General features: G+C 42.0%; 1 protein-coding gene and 1 non-coding gene across 2 annotated transcripts in view; both read right to left on the bottom strand.

Moving 5' to 3' along the window:
• Positions 1 to 16,106, bottom strand: part of LOC140292462 (NLR family CARD domain-containing protein 3-like) — a 596,771-nt gene that overhangs the window by 22,289 nt on the left and 558,376 nt on the right. The gene's annotated exons all lie outside the window — the stretch shown is intronic.
• On the bottom strand, positions 1,820 to 1,938 carry LOC140299543 (5S ribosomal RNA). Its single transcript, XR_011914742.1, has one exon. It is a non-coding gene; the product is annotated as a 5S ribosomal RNA (ribosomal RNA).

Genomic DNA, 16,106 nt, shown 5'->3' with positions numbered 1-16,106 from the left:
ACATCCACAATCAAATCAATTCACCAGAAAGCTTCTTTTTTTAAACAAATTCTCCAGAAACTGGAAGTGATCAATGCTGGATCATCACTGGAATCACACAGTCTTAAAGTGGAGCTTCTTCTTCTTATGTTTCTATGCAGCTGAACACTCACATCATGATGATGACTGACGTGTGTAGAAATCCTGCTCTTCAGCACATTTAATTTCACATCCAACAAGGTTTAAAGTTCCCATTTTTCAGCTTTGATGCTGCTTCCACATCTCTTATTGTCTTTAATGCAGCTTCAGCTGTTATTTGATGTCTTTTGTTGGAACATGTGATCACCTCATGACACATCAGGAAGTTGATCAGCTTCAGCTGCTGCTGATTTGTTGGCAGACGCCTCAGTTTCTCTTTGGCTCTCAGTTTGCTGGTTCCTGGATTTCCTGGATCTGTTGACATGTCCCAGGTACTTGTTGTGTTTGATCCTCATACATTTAACTTTGTCCTTAGAAAGGATGAGTTCCAAAAAGGGAATCAGGGACTGCTTTTGCATTTGACACAGCCTATATCATGCCAATGTTCATTTGGGGCTGCAGTTTTTGCTTTAGTTTCAGACTTGTTATTAGACTGGAATGTTGAGGAGTTTCTGTGACAGATAGGCTCCAGTCCCCCTGAAACCATGATTTAAAGAAAGTGGAAGGATGGAAAGTTTTGGGGACATTTATTCATTCATTCCACTTCAGCATTTCTGTTTCAGGGAAGATTCCAACTTTAAGGACATTTTTTTTGTTTATCAGATTTAATGTGAAGTTATCCTGAAGAAAATTAATATGACCACTTACAAAACAATAATGGACTTTTAAATCAGTTTTTCAAAGAGGTAAGTTATGGTTGAAATTTCTTATGGCTTTGATTTAGATTCAGTTTGATGGTCAGTTCACCCCCAGACGGTGCAACTTGCCCCCTGACCCGGATCAGCTTAGCCCTAACCTGGGGCAAACAGGAAGCCTTTTGCTTATAATTCACTTATAAAAGCTGATTATGAACTTCTTTCAATTTGATTAGTGTTGATTTTGAGTCAGGTGACAGTGGTGTAGATCCTTTACAAGCACTGATGCCACACTGAGAAATATTCAACTCCCAGTAAAAGTTCTGCATCTAAAACCTCACTCAGGCAAAAGAATCAAAGTGTCATCAGCAACATTTACTAACACTTCCACCAGTAAAAGTATTTATTCTGCAGAGCAGCTCTCAGTGTTTGCTGTTAGATATAAAGTTGCCTGTTTGACAGTTTAAAGTGGCTGCACGTGCACTTTTTCTTTCTGGCCTCAGTAAATCTCTGTAATTTATTCATTTGTGTTTGGAAAACAATGGAAACTTTATTTCTGAGCCCACATCAGTGGGTTCTGGTTGTTAACACATAGATGAGGAGACAGTTCAGTGTGTGAGGATAAAAGCAGAGGAGAACCTGGGACATCTGAGCAGATCTGGGATCAGCACCTTGGATATCAGCAGGGATTCTTAGGAAGGAAGGAAATGGGATGAATCTGCAGACTGCAGGAAGATCTGTTAACAGTCTGCAGACTAATGTGAGACAATAATATTTGTGTGTGTTTGGTATCCAGAAGAATTGAGACAGATGAAGTCACTGTGAGCTGAGCAGTGCTGGAAGATGATATGACAGAGTGACCTAAATGAGGTTTATGTGTGCGCTCATTTCCAGTCTTTGACAAAGATTGAAAAGTGAATTTATTTGACCGATTTCCTTCCTGATGTGAAGTATGTCATGAAGCTGTCCGTGTTGAGTGAGCAGCAGCGCCTCCTGCAGGTGTAAAAAGCTTACAGCACCTGGTATTCCCAGGCGGTCTCCCATCCAAGTACTAACCAGGCCCGACCCTGCTTAGCTTCCGAGATCGGACGAGATCGGGCGTGTTCAGGGTGGTATGGCCGTAAGCGAGAGAATCAGTCACAAATCAGCTTTTTATAGATGCTGAAACAACATCTATCACTGTGTTCTGACTTCTAAGATATAATGTAACTGTTTAAAAATGAGCAATTTGTGATGATATCATCTAACTAAGCAGCCTCGCTCTCTCTGTGTGACGCTGAACACAAAACTACACACAGGGAACAGAAGAGGTCGACAGACACTAAGTTATCTGAGAGTCTCACTTTCAGCTGCAGAGAACCAACACGAGAGAGAAGAACATGTGCAGGATCAGCATCAGCCCCTCAAGCCAATTAGGTGAAAAACTAAAAGAAACATATGGTTCAAGCAGCTATATAATAGATATTTGTTACGGTGACTTTTGCTTACGGCCACACCACCCTGAACACGCCTGATCTCGAAAGCTAAGCAGGGGGCCTGGTTAGTATTTGGATGGGAGACCGGCTGGGAATACCAGGTGCTGTAAGCTTTTTCTCTTCTCTCTACAACCTGCAGGGGGCGCTGACACACTTCACATCCACAATCAAATCAATTCACCTGAAAGCTTCTTTTTTTAAACAAATTCTCCAGAAACTGGAAGTGATCAATGCTGGATCATCTCTGGAATCACACAGTCTTAAAGTGGAGCTTCTTCTTCTTATGTTTCTATGCAGCTGAACACTCACATCATGATGATGACTGACGTGTGTAGAAATCCTGCTCTTCAGCACATTTAATTTCACATCCAACAAGGTTTAAAGTTCCCATTTTTCAGCTTTGATGCTGCTTCCACATCTCTTATTGTCTGTAATGCAGCTTCAGCTGTTATTTGATGTCTTTTGTTGAAACATGTGATCACCTCATGACACATCAGGAAGTTGATCAGCTTCAGCTGCTGCTGATTTGTTGGCAGACGCCTCAGTTTCTCTTTGGCTCTCAGTTTGCTGGTTCCTGGATTTCCTGGATCTGTTGACATGTCCCAGGTACTTGTTGTGTTTGATCCTCATACATTTAACTTTGTCCTTAGAAAGGATGAGTTCCAAAAAGGGAAAATGGGACTGCTTTTGCATTTGACACAGCCTATATCATGCCAATGTTCATTTGGGGCTGCAGTTTTTGCTTTAGTTTCAGACTTGTTATTAGACTGGAATGTTGAGGAGTTTCTGTGACAGATAGGCTCCAGTCCCCCTGAAACCATGATTTAAAGAAAGTGGAAGGATGGAAAGTTTTGGGGACATTTATTCATTCATTCCACTTCAGCATTTCTGTTTCAGGGAAGATTCCAACTTTAATGACATTTTTTTTGTTTATCAGATTTAATGTGAAGTTATCCTGAAGAAAATGAATATGACCACTTACAAAACAATAATGGACTTTTAAATCAGTTTTTCAAAGAGGTAAGTTATGGTTGAAATTTCTTATGGCTTTGATTTAGATTCAGTTTGATGGTCAGTTCACCCCCAGACGGTGCAACTTAACCCCTGACCCGGATCAGCTTAGCCCTAACCTGGGGCAAACAGGAAGCCTTTAGCTTAAAATTCACTTATAAAAGGTGACAGTGGTGTAGATCCTTTACAAGCACTGATGCCACACTGAGAAATATTCAACTCCCAGTAAAAGTTCTGCATCTAAAACCTCACTCAGGTAAAAGAATCAAAGTGTCATCAGCAACATTTACTAACACTTCCACCAGTAAAAGTATTTATTCTGCAGAGCAGCTCTCAGTGTGTGCTGTTAGATATAAAGTTGCCTGTTTGAGGTTTCATAGTGCCTCTGTTTTTGAGAGAGCTTCTTTTGTTTAAGTCCGCCTCATTAGGAGAGCTGCGAGTTTCTTATCTTTAATAGCTCTTTGTTTTCCTCCTGGAGTGGAGAGGCTTTTGGTTTGATCACTTTCACAGCTGCACTCTCCTCCTCCATAGTTATTGAGGAGAGTGCTCAGGAGTTTCACAGCCCCTTTCTTTGCTCTGTGAGCAGATCATCAACCTGTTGTTTATATGAATAAACAGTCTTGACTTTGAACTCGACCCTGCATCTGTGTCCTGAGGCCTCGACTAAATCTTGAGACATATTTTTATTTTGTCTAAATTGAAGTTTTAGACTAATCGACGGGCAAATTGTTGGTCAGGAACATCCCTCGTGGGTCCAACTCTCCTCAGCTGACGAACTCAGATGGATCGTCCCGAGAAATCTACAGTACATCCGATGTGATAGAAGTACAGCCTACAACCCCTGTAGAGCTTCTGTTGCTGCTCTCTGTCACAGCTGTGGATTGTTTCTCCAGTCAGTAACTTGTTTGCTGCTCTGTCAGATAATGCAGCGACACGTGTTTCCTACAGACTGTCACAGACATTTTTGTGCTGTAGCTTTTGAATGCTGCTTTATCGACAGCTTAATTTAACTTAAAGCAGCACTTTGCTGCTTGTTTCCTCCTCTCTCCCCTGCTTTTTCTGCCTCTGCTTTTATGAAAGTGATGCTCTGTTCTGTTAATAAACCCTTTCAGTTTACAGCCTCTGAGGCTGTTTTTACTTCTCAGATCATCCTGAAAAGGATCATGAGGCCGATGCCAGATAGTGAGGATGAGCACAGCAGCCTGGAGGAGACGTGCAGCTCAGGCTTTCTGAGAGACCACACTGAAAATGCTCAGATTGTAAATGTTCTCTCAGAGAAACAGACCTGAACAATGTACATCTCCTAAAGCTGCTGCTGATTCTTCACACTGACTCCATATTTATGAAACCTGGTGGTGGAAAATCTACCCGGTAACATGATGGAAACATTGTTTTATTTTACCGCAGAAAGACCAGTTTCTTTTTACAGGTGAAGCAGAGATTCTTTGATCTTTGGGTAAACTTGAGAAAGTTCTGCTGTTCAGCATCTTATTGGCAGCTTTAAATACTTCTGACTGTGTCTCTGTGGGCTCCTCTCAGGAACTGCACCACCTCCTGAAGCTGTGGACAGGTTGGAGTATACCTCCCCAGCACCTGTATGCAGGAGTTCCTCCTGAAATGACCACGCCTGTAGCCTCAGCCTGCAGGACCTGCTGAAACTGCCTCTGAAGAGCCAAAGCTAGCAGACATTCAGAGAAAAGCTCCAAGCGTCTGTTAGAAGTACAGACTTTGGCTTTGGAATGATCTGATGTGAATAATGTGAGAAACTGAGCGTCTTTAAGTTGAACATTTCAAAGTTGTAGCAGTTAGTCTGTTCCTCTGTTTCATGCTGCTCATTGAAGGCTGTGGAGCAGTGAGCCATGTTAAGGCTTTACCTCATTAACTGGAAGTGTGTGAGGTTGGTAACAGTTCAGGAGAACTGAGAACAAACATTTCAATCTGAAGTTTTAGTTACAAATGTTAAAGTTTGGTTAATAAAGACGATTGAACATGAAGTGTTTGGTGCACTTTTCCATCCAGCAGTGTGTGAACGTTGGTGAACTCGTCCAGTTCTGCTGTGGCTGCATCAGCTGCTGTGGTGCGGCTGCATAGATGTGGAGTGCATCCATGAAGGGAACATCGGGGTCAGGTGACCTGGCCATGTTCTCGCTCAGGTGTCCTTCAAGCTGCACTTGGGCTCCTTCAACTCGATCCGTTTCACCTCCGAGGGCATCAGAGCCGTGTGGTCCATCCCAGTCAGTCCCACAGTCTGCCTCCACCTGAACACAAATAAAACACCATCACAGCTTTAAGCTTATTCAATATTTTGTAGGCTTTCTGGAGACTTAAACAAAAGCTTTGGCATCTTCAGATGTTTCACTGAAACATTTTCAGTTGCAGTTTTAAACTGAAGCTATGAAATCAGTTTTCCTCAGTATAAATATTAAGTTATGTAATCTAGCCAAATCATTTTAGGCCTTTTAAATGTATCATTTAAATAATGGCTCCTGATATGATGCACTCAGCTGTTTTAACACACCTGATCAGGATCCTGAAGGTGTCTGAATGATGTCCAAAGCTGGTGGGGAGACTGGCTGCCTGCTGCTCTCAGGCTGTGATGGTTCCAAGCATCCATGAAGAAGGCAAGTTGCCTCTGCAGCTGAGGCAGAAAAGCCCAGTGGAGAGCAAAGAGATGACTCATCATCAGGGGTCAAAAGCCCTTCTCTCTCCAGGCTGAGAAACAGAGTATGGAATGGGTCAAGGACTGGAATGGAAACATCTGTCCATCAGCGTTCTATCCTGGAAGAACAAGAGACATGATTCAGAGAAACATTCCAAGCAGGAAGAGAAGATGTTTCTGCTCTGAATTAGAACTTCTAGCTGCTGGATGTTATGACTCTACAATGAGGAAACTGATGCTCATAAGTTCAGTGATGGCTTTAGAAATGTGTGTCCAGCCTAATCTGGTCTTGGTGGAGCACTCGCCTGAAAAACTAAGTCTGAAAATGTTTGATGCTGCTGCAAATACAAACAGTTCCAACACAAGAAATAAGAAGGAAAACATGTCTGAAGGTCTTTCCCCCTCAAATATACTTTACATTTAGGAAATGTGAAAAAACAACAGGCTCTGAAGCAGATGACAGATGTCATTCATGCTTTGTTCAGTGTTTTCTGTCAGTAATGGAGGACAAAGCAGAGTTTGTGAATGAGGCCAGTGAGAGTCCTGCAGAGGAACAGCAGGATGAACGTTGGGGAATAATAACACTCGTTATGTGCTCTCCTGCAGAGCTTTTCTCATAATACATCGCTATGGAAACGCCACCGTTGGATATGGACACTCCTTCCAGTAACGTGTGAGTCTGGGTTCTCTCCTCGCTGTTCCACCATGAAATGGGCGACCTCAGTATTCTCAGCAGCCTGTCAGAGCGCACAGGTGATGGCAAACCAGACGTGTTGATGGCACCAAGGAAGCTCTCCAGCACTGGAGATGCTCCATTGTTTGTTGCAGCAGACAGATGAACAGTTAAACGGCTGAAGCATCTATTCCAGCGTGAAGGACAAAGAAAAAGAAGATATAATGCATCAGATCTAAATGTGAAGAAGGTTCATTCACAGCTTCTTTGACACAAAGCAGAGAGACTGCACTGATGCAGCTTACAGAGGACTTTCACATAAGGATCCACTTCATATCAGACTCACTTTGCAGCAGCAGTCCCCTGGCATGAAGGAATGATTTCATCATTCTGTGTCCTGTGTTTGGGGGACTTAGTTGGATTTCTGCAAAGACGGCATCCAGCTCTGCGTCACTCAGTCAGAACAACATGTCCGCCCTAAACCCCAGGAACTCCACCCGGGGAGTCTTAAGGTCGCTCAGGTTAGAATTCCACACTAAGACAGACGTGATTTCATGTAGATCTCATGGACAGAGCTCGCTGCCACACATTCCCACGATGCACTTGGGCCTAACAGGTCTGGCAGTCTTTCCCAGCAGTGGATCCACTGACCTGTATGAACTGCCTTTCTGAGCTAAAATCATCAACTGGTTCACAGCTACGAGCCCTTAACTCACTGAACAAACTACAGCTGCAGCAGTGTTGTTCAGGCTGTTCACAGCAGAGTTAAACTGCAGTTTAACTCACTGATGACAAGGTCTTCTCCTCCTGCCTGATCCCATGAAGATAAACTCCTCTGACACACTGATCCACCTCCACACCTTCAGCACCATATTCACTGAAGAACCTCTGCATCCTGCACTCTGCTCAATTCATTCCTCTGTATCTTTATAGAAAGTGTCTTTCTGTCTGAGAAACACTCTGTTGAGCAGAAAGTTCACTCTGCACATACCTGCCTCTTTCATTCAGAAACACAAGCGTCGCTTTGAAGATACTTTGCCTCTTCACATAACGTGTCCATGGGGTGTTCATGACAGGCAGAGACACATAGGCAGCCCATACTGAGGTTAAAAAATGTGCGACATCTAGTGGTTGTTAGAATAACTGCACGTGAAAAGAAAAATGCTGGCCATGACATAACTATTTATTATTTATTATGTTTATGTTCTTTTTTTAAATTCTTAACCACGCTTGTTTTCTAATAATAGTTTCTTCGTTTAACTAATCATTTAACCAAGTGAAGCTATTTTCTAAAACCAACCGGAAAGGGACAATGTTTGAAGTGAACTTGTTTGTTTACGTGTAACCATGGCAACCAACAAAATGGCGTCCGTGCGGGGGAGTTATTTAAACATGCGTTTTAGGCTATACTACCTTTGTTTTGTGACTCTGACCAGGTGATGTTATTGCCTAAATCCAAGTATGAATTGATAAAAAGGTGTTAAAGGAAAGTGTTGATATGTTCTTAAAGAATTTTGAAGCAGAGTCGGTCTCACTTGACACAAAGTCAGTTGGTTAACAGATGAGTTCAAAGGCATTCAAAGGGACGCAACAGATGCCAGCAAAAGCACAGGTGTGTCAGGTTTGAACATTGGACATAACATCAGTGATGTAAGTTGCTGTACTGTAGAGATTTTTGTGGAGCCCAGGAGGAACACCTGCTCAAAGTTAATGCACCCCGAGCCTCGGGGCTGTTGTAAGATTAAAAAATGGAGTCCCAAAGCTGTAAGCTCTGGACTCCAGGTGGTGGCTTAATGTCTTCCCCATCTGTCAGGGCATCCTACCGGCCACTTCACCCAGAGGAGAGGAGCGAGACACCGGCCAGCCGCCTCGATCCAGGACCGACGGAAGCCGCCCAGGGAGGCTTCGGCGTCGGTCCTGGACCGAAGAGCCGGCCGATGTCCCACCCAGCACGCTCCAGGCCAGGACAGTCTATCAGACTCCATAACTACCACCTGTATCACTGCAGGAGGGGCAGAGCCCACTGCAGAGACCCTGGAAGGAGTCTGATAGAGAGGCGACCCTTCACGGCTCCTCGAGGGAACGTGTAGGATTAAACTTTCAGTGGTCCTACTGGCCCTATTTATATGATTTCTACGTTCGAAATATGATCACATGACCAGTAAACACCGTCACTGTTGCCCCGGTTTTTACCATATATGGAAAAAAAGAACTCACAGAACCTTCCATAAATGGAAATCTGCAAACGTCAAACGAATATCCCCAAAATAGGGGTCAATCAGTGACATGATTGGTCACGTGTGCAGGTGAGGTTGGACGTGCATACGTCACCCCAGCACCTCCATGCTCCATGGAAACATGGTAGGGATCAACATCAGCCTCTCAAGCCAATTCTGTGGTAAAATAGAGGAAACATGTGGTTCCAGCACATATAGAATTGGGAGAAATGTGAGAAATAAGTGAAACACTGATGCTAGATCATGTTTAACAGCTTTAGCCCATTAAATACACATCTCTTTTAAAGGCTAACTGTTCTAGCCAACTCCTTAATAATACTTTATTTGTTTTATTCCATAGGATAATGTTTTGCCCTTCTTGTGGATTCAGCCTTGAATCAGTTCATGTGGCAAAGACATCAGATTATTGAGTCCTGATAAGACAACTGAAGGCAGTGTTTAAAAGACATTTTAAATTGGACTTCACAGTATAACTACACATTCATTTGAATACATGACCTCTGAACAACAAGATTATCATTGATCCACTGACTCTCTTAATGAAATCTGATTACACTGTGAATCAGGAAGCACAGTAAGATGTGCAGTGGAGTCATTACACAACTCTGGGAGTTTAAAAGAGAAGCAGAGGCAATCACACTTCCAAAAGAATAAAACACCACTGAAAATGTTCCACTTTGGCAAAGGTGAAAGGTTGGGAAAGCCAGCAATTTGGTCCACTTCAAACTTTGTGTCATGAAAGCTTTCTGATACCATTTCTATTTAGAATTGCAGAGGTCCCATTTTTAGATTGAGAATGCTTCGTCATTGGAGAGCCTGCAGGACCTGACCGTACACAGCAGCACCATGCTGCAGACTGCAGGGTGTTTTAAACGTGTTGGGTCAATGGAGGAAAAGCATTCAGTTATCAATGATTACCTTCAGTGGTATTTACTTTATAGGAACCACACAGCATTTGAAAGGTAGTTTATTTTATTACTCTTACCCAGAAAGAGTTAAACATGTGACTGACTGTTAGTTAATATCCTCTGTATTATTGCATTATAGCTTCAAAGATGGACTTGACAGCTTGCAGTTTGTCACAGCACTGCAGCAGTATCCTACAGTCCTGACCCCTGTTCTGTCACTCAAGTGAAAAGTTATCTGCCACAGACACGGAAAACTTATTCCAACCCCAGCTTAGTCCTGCCTGAAGTAACAAGAGGAAAACAAGAAGTTTGTGGGCAGACTGCCTTCTGACTGCGAAGGTTGGTCAGTTTAATCTTTATCAACATAAAATATCATCCCAAGTCTTGTTTTAGATTGACATTTTCAGTAAATTAGTCCAAATGCTTTCTACTTTTAGAAGGAGACACTTCAGTGACCCTGGAGGAGATCTTCATGCTTGCCACAGGTGTAGCAGGCAAACCTCCTGCTGGCACGGATCCTGGAGCGTCCCTTCAGCTCCTCACCAGTTCAAACTACCCCATGGCAAATACATGTGCCAACACATTAAAGCCGCCTGTCTCCGATAACTGCAACAGCTTTAAAGCCAACATGAACTTTGGAATGAAGAATTCCCCTGGCTGTGGATGCTTTTAAACACACTGAACTATGAACACCTGAAATGTCCCAAAAGAAAAAGGTTTTGTTCAGGTTGGAGATGTTAAACACTCAGCTTTAAACTCCTGTTTAAACCTCTGTTCTGTCTTCTCTTTTTAAAATCTACAAGGTGCCGGTGTTCCTCTGTGCCGGAGGGTAATGCATAAGAATAAAATGTTTTGCCATCCCAGTTTATTTGTCTAAATGTGAAATGAAGATAAAGTTCAGCCATGTTGTTCAGAGTGATGTAGTTCTCTACAGCAGACTGCCACTGAAGAGATGGTGTCAGACCACTTTGTCTCTGTGGTTCTTCAAAGGGATGCAGGTCATCGTCCCCAACAGTAACTGGTGGTGCTGCTCAGGGTCTCTGAAGATGCTGAGAATCCACAGTTCATCCCATTGAATCTGGGAAGAAAATACAGAAAAACAACACGATTTACTTTGTTTTCTCTCAAAGTTTAAATGTTGTTGGCGTTCCCTGCCAGTGATTGGCCAGATTTAGTCAACAAGACTCGTATGCAGAGACACCACAAGACGACATGATAAAAGCTCAAATACACCATCAAATAAATATTAGAACTAAAGTGATGCTGACTGAAGCATGAGTGTAAATTCTCACATATAATAACTGATTTTAAAGTGACAGCTTCAAGGAAGAAACTATTTTCTTTTCTTTTTTTTTATAATACAAAAAGCTCTCTGGTACATATACTGTTTTCTGAGCTTTTACAGCCTCGGTCCAACCTCAGGTTAAACTCATGTAACCATGATTTTCCTGTGAATGCTTCATGTAGATGTAATAAAAGTTCATCCTGTTGTTTTTGTTTTAACATGGTTTGCAGTGTTCACCTGTGAGACAAATGATACATCACCTCTGCTCATCCAGATGTTCAGTTAGACTGCCGAACAGCACGGATAACGTGAGCGTTCCAGTGGTGCTTGTATTCGTCCAGTTCTTTCTGTCGCGCTCCCAGACGGCTGTATCACAGCAGCCTTGTGTGTTCGTAGCTGCTTTTGAACAGATGCTTCTCCCTCAAGTCACCAAACAGATCCATCCAAAACTGTGTGTGAGTATGCAAACACACATTTTATTCTAAGGAAATATATCACCTTCCTCCTGTAAAATACAGCTGAATTGTGGCCTGTTGTGTTTTAGGTAGTTTATTATGTAGAAGACATTTAAAATCTTAAGCAGGAACTGAATTGATTCAACATAAAAAAAAACACCAAGTAAAAGCGAGCATTGCCTTCATCAGCACAGTCATCTACAGTAAATCCAAAACTGTGATGTGAAGTAGATAATCAGTGAAGAATGAATACGAGATAAAAACCTTTGTTTGCCAAAGCAGGACCTCCAGCTTTCAGTTCACTGCTCAGATGCTGAAGTGCCATACATGTGACTTCTGGCTCCTGCAAATGCATCTCTGTGCTCTGATCTTAAGGAACGATGAAGTGCTGCCATCAGTCCATTTTCTGCCACAGTCTGTGCGGCGGCGCATTGGAAAAACTCAAAGCTCAGCGACACACTCGATGTCATTTTGAGCACCGACACCAGGATCATTGTTGGACTTTCCACATGTGAGCCACATCATTTTTGTTGAGAAGCCATCGATACGGCCACTTCAGGCAATCCCAAAAGGTTTCAGTTTGTCGTTCCTACCAACATGCCACACTGAACAATACTCTATTCCAGATGTGTCAGGTTCTCTTATTGTGTTCATCACATCACATCTTCTGACTGTAAAAGAGTACTTTTGTTTCAGAGGCTGCCACATCGCTCTGTAACCTAAAAGCTGCCTGATCCCTGAGGTTCCTCAGAAAAAGCTGCCTGCACAGCAGCAACTGGAGCGTAGTTCGTCCTCTCGGTCAGGTCTGCATTTTGTAGTCTTCTTTTGAAAGTGCTGACACTCACTGAAATGTTGTGCTTGGCTGCCAGTAAGTCCAGCATGATTTCAGAGGCAGGGTCCTCAGTGAAATACTTGTGGATAAGTTCATCCACCACGGCTGCTTCAGGACCTGATGGATGAATATATGAAAACACCACATGAGAAAAAGTAGATCCACTGCATTTACACTCTTTGGTGTCAAGTTTTAAACAATTATGGATTAACAAAGTAAGAAACTGCACTTTGTTAACGGTTCACTTAGTTTCTCATACATTTAGTGTTCATCCCAGTAGCTAAAACAGAGTAGAGTAAAATGCCATCCTATCTAGTGGAATTTGACATTTTATTTTGAGGGTGCCTCTCTGTTTTTGTGAATGTATTATTCTTCATCTGTTGCATTTAACATAAGCTATATGTTTTGAGTTTATTTGTTTTGAGGTATTCTCAATAATAATTCACGGTACAATGAAGACATCCATAATCTTTAAGAAGATGATCAAAATATACCTTCCTCTTGAAGATTTCTGCAGCATGAGCCACAGTGTGACAGGACAGGCTGAAGATTTATTCCACAAAATGGACAAAACATCATCTGGTAAAATACAAAGGGGAAAGGACTCTTAGCTTACACATGATGGTAATTTGCTGTGTAAAGTTGAGAAACTAACACTCATCTCACTGATAAAACAGTGATAACAGCACAGTTAATAAACATTATCCAGCATCAGTGTCTCACTTCCTTCTCAAACTTTTCCGAATTTCCCTCTCTTTATCCATTAAAACCTGAAAACTGCCCAATTGAGTTGTGGCTTGTTGTGTTGCTTTTGTATTCTTTGACACTTCAGGGCCACCGTAGAGACCGCCTGGGAATACCAGCTGCTGTATTCGTGGCACCTAATTTAAGTCAGTCTGTTCTAACAGCTTCCAGCAGTGCTCAGCTCACAGACTTCATCTGTCTGAATTCTTCTGGAAAACAAACACAAATTTTATTCTCTCACCTTCTCAATTCTCTGTATTGTTGAGGATGGTGAGAAGGGAAGAGTGAGGGGTTTCCTCCGAAAGTCCACTGTCATCTCCACAGTGTTGAGCGGGTTCAGCTCCGGGTGGTTCTGACTGCCCAGAGGACCAGGCTGGACCCTGCTTGGCTTCCAAGATCAGGTGTGGCTGTAAGCAAATATGTATTATATAGGTGCTGGAACCATGTTTTCTCTATTTTAAAACAAAGTTTATTTGAGAGGCTGATGTTGATGGGTGGCTTGTTCTTCTCTGTCGTGTTGGTTCTCTGCAGCTGAAAGTGAGACTCTCAGATAACTTAGTGTCTGTCAACCTCTTCTGTTCCCTGTGTGTAGTTTTGTGTTCATCGTCACACAGAGAGACATCCATCCATCCATTTTCTATACTGTCAATTGGGTAGCGGGTGGGCTGGGGCCTATCCCAGCAGTCACCTGGATAGGGCCACATAGAGGCAAACGAGACAAACAACCATGCACGCTCACACTCACTCCTAAGTGAGTTAAGAGAGATAAGTGATCACTTCTCTCAGTTATGGCCGTACTGCCCTGAGCACACCTGACCTCATCTGAGCTCAGAATCTAACCAGGATTGAGCCTGGTCACTTAGATGGGAGACTGCCTGGGAACAACAGGTGCTGAAAGCTCTTTTGCTTCTCTACAAAAACCAAAGAGGAAGCTGCTGTCCCATTGAACTTCATATTAAGTTGGAAATTATCTCAACAACTTTCCCATTTTTCTCCAAAGACTGTGAATGAGAGCACACACAAATCATGGCATCTCATTTAAGTCAATCTGTTCTAACAGTTTCCAGCAGTGCTCAGCTCACAATGACTTCATCTGTCTGAATTCTGAGAAGTTAAAAAATGTATAAAAAGTATTCTATCGAAATAATACCAAGAAAACTGTTCTTTTCCTGATAAGTTCAGGAAACTTTAGTGATATTAAGTAACTTCCCTCAAACAGATCGGTCAACATGTCTTGTACTGAAGTTACTGCATAAAGTCTCATATTATATTTAAAGTCTACTTTCATCAACTAAAAAGAGGTTGAGAAACAATCAATTCAAAGACATTATAGATTCACTTGCTGTGTCTTTAAAGTTTGCTGCTCATACACAGGTGGCTTGAAGAAATATTTTAATAGATTAAATGATGGACCCCATAGAGTTTAGTCCCCAGAATGACCGAGATCATACATTTACAAGCACATAACATGTTCCTTAATATTAGTTTACTTCTTTTATAAATACTACTTGGATATAGTATATAGCAGAGTGTTAAAGCTGTTTCTCCTGGTTTCTGTGGTGTGTGACTTCCTCTCAGGAACACAGACAGCACGCAGACACATGTGACATCATGAACAGAGAAGGAATATTTCTGTGAAACATTAAAGCTGTAACGGATCAAATACAGGTGCAGATGAACAGGTTTTCATTGTAATCACACATGATGTTCAATACACACATACAGCAATCTGTTGTATGTTTGTACTCTGTTGTGGACTGTGCTGTATCTTTTAAAATGGCTTCATGTTTAATATTCTATAGCAGTGAGCAGTTAATAATGCACAGACATGAGAAATTCAAAGGAGAGTCTTTGGAGTCTTCACTCCTGGACCTGTTGCCTAGGCGACCCGACCTTGGGTAATCTTTAATGTCAATAAAATCTCCTTTAACTGTGAGGAAGTGGAGTCTTTATTGATGGAAATGTGTCGCCCTCTGGCGGTGAAAAGATAAATAGCATCACGACTGAATACTTTAGTTCTTATAACTGTAATAATGAGCAACTGGACTTTCTGAATATTTCACTTCTCATCTGAAAGATGTCTTCAGCTTTAACTAGTTGGTGACTGTCGGCTGATCAGCAGCTTAAAGACTATTCACACTTGGCAGGTCTGTACGGTCACACTGACACACCTCAGTCCAAACCATGTTTTCTTTGTCTAGAATGTGGACATTACTGTCCTCAAAAGAGTGTCCCTTCACCTTAAGATGGAGGTGAACTGCTAAGCCTTCAAACTGCACATCTGTATGTGTCAGATAAAAATATGATGACTCTACAGAAACGGACATTCAGGACCAGAGGGTGAAGAACTTAGAAGATGGGGACCTCACCCAACCAGAAAAGGATGTCGTACCTGATCCTGAACTTTGAATCCAGATGTTGTCAGTAAGAAATGTGGATTAGAACACGTAGAAAGACTGAACAAATGTTGTTGAAGCTGCTTCACAATGTGATGGAAATATTAATATATTCACAAATATATCAGGTGTGAGTGTTGAGATTAAAACAAGATGTGATTTGTTCTGAAATAACTGCCTCATTAACAAGCTTCTGCTCTCAAACACACAGATCTGAGCGCAGAATATGATTTGTTGAATTCCTGGACATTTTCTGATCTTCCCATCAAATTGAAAATAATAAACACACTAAAACACACATTTCTTGTGTAAATTAAACTTGTCCTGAGAGAAGAGAAGAGCAGAATATTGAAAATACAGCCCCTAAAAAGACATAAAAAGATCACACCAGCTTCTCAATGAGGAACATACATGTACATGTAACAGTTAAAGTCAGTTTCTGACCCATTTATTTTGCTTTTGATACATAATTCTTGTTCTGACGATCAACATATTTCATTCACAGCAAGTTGTGTCCCTCCACACATGTGCAACACTTTTACCAAAACCAATTCAATGTGGCATCAGAAAATAAACCGCGAGTGACACGACCAACAGGAAATTACATCATCAAGCCATG

This window comes from Leuresthes tenuis, unplaced genomic scaffold (genome assembly GCF_036924035.1).
Source record: "Leuresthes tenuis unplaced genomic scaffold, fLeuTen1.0.hap1 SCAF_1, whole genome shotgun sequence".
In the NCBI taxonomy this organism is placed as follows: Eukaryota; Metazoa; Chordata; class Actinopteri; order Atheriniformes; family Atherinopsidae; genus Leuresthes; species Leuresthes tenuis.
Note: the sequence above shows the minus strand (reverse complement) of the source record. Positions and strands in the feature narration are given on the sequence as shown.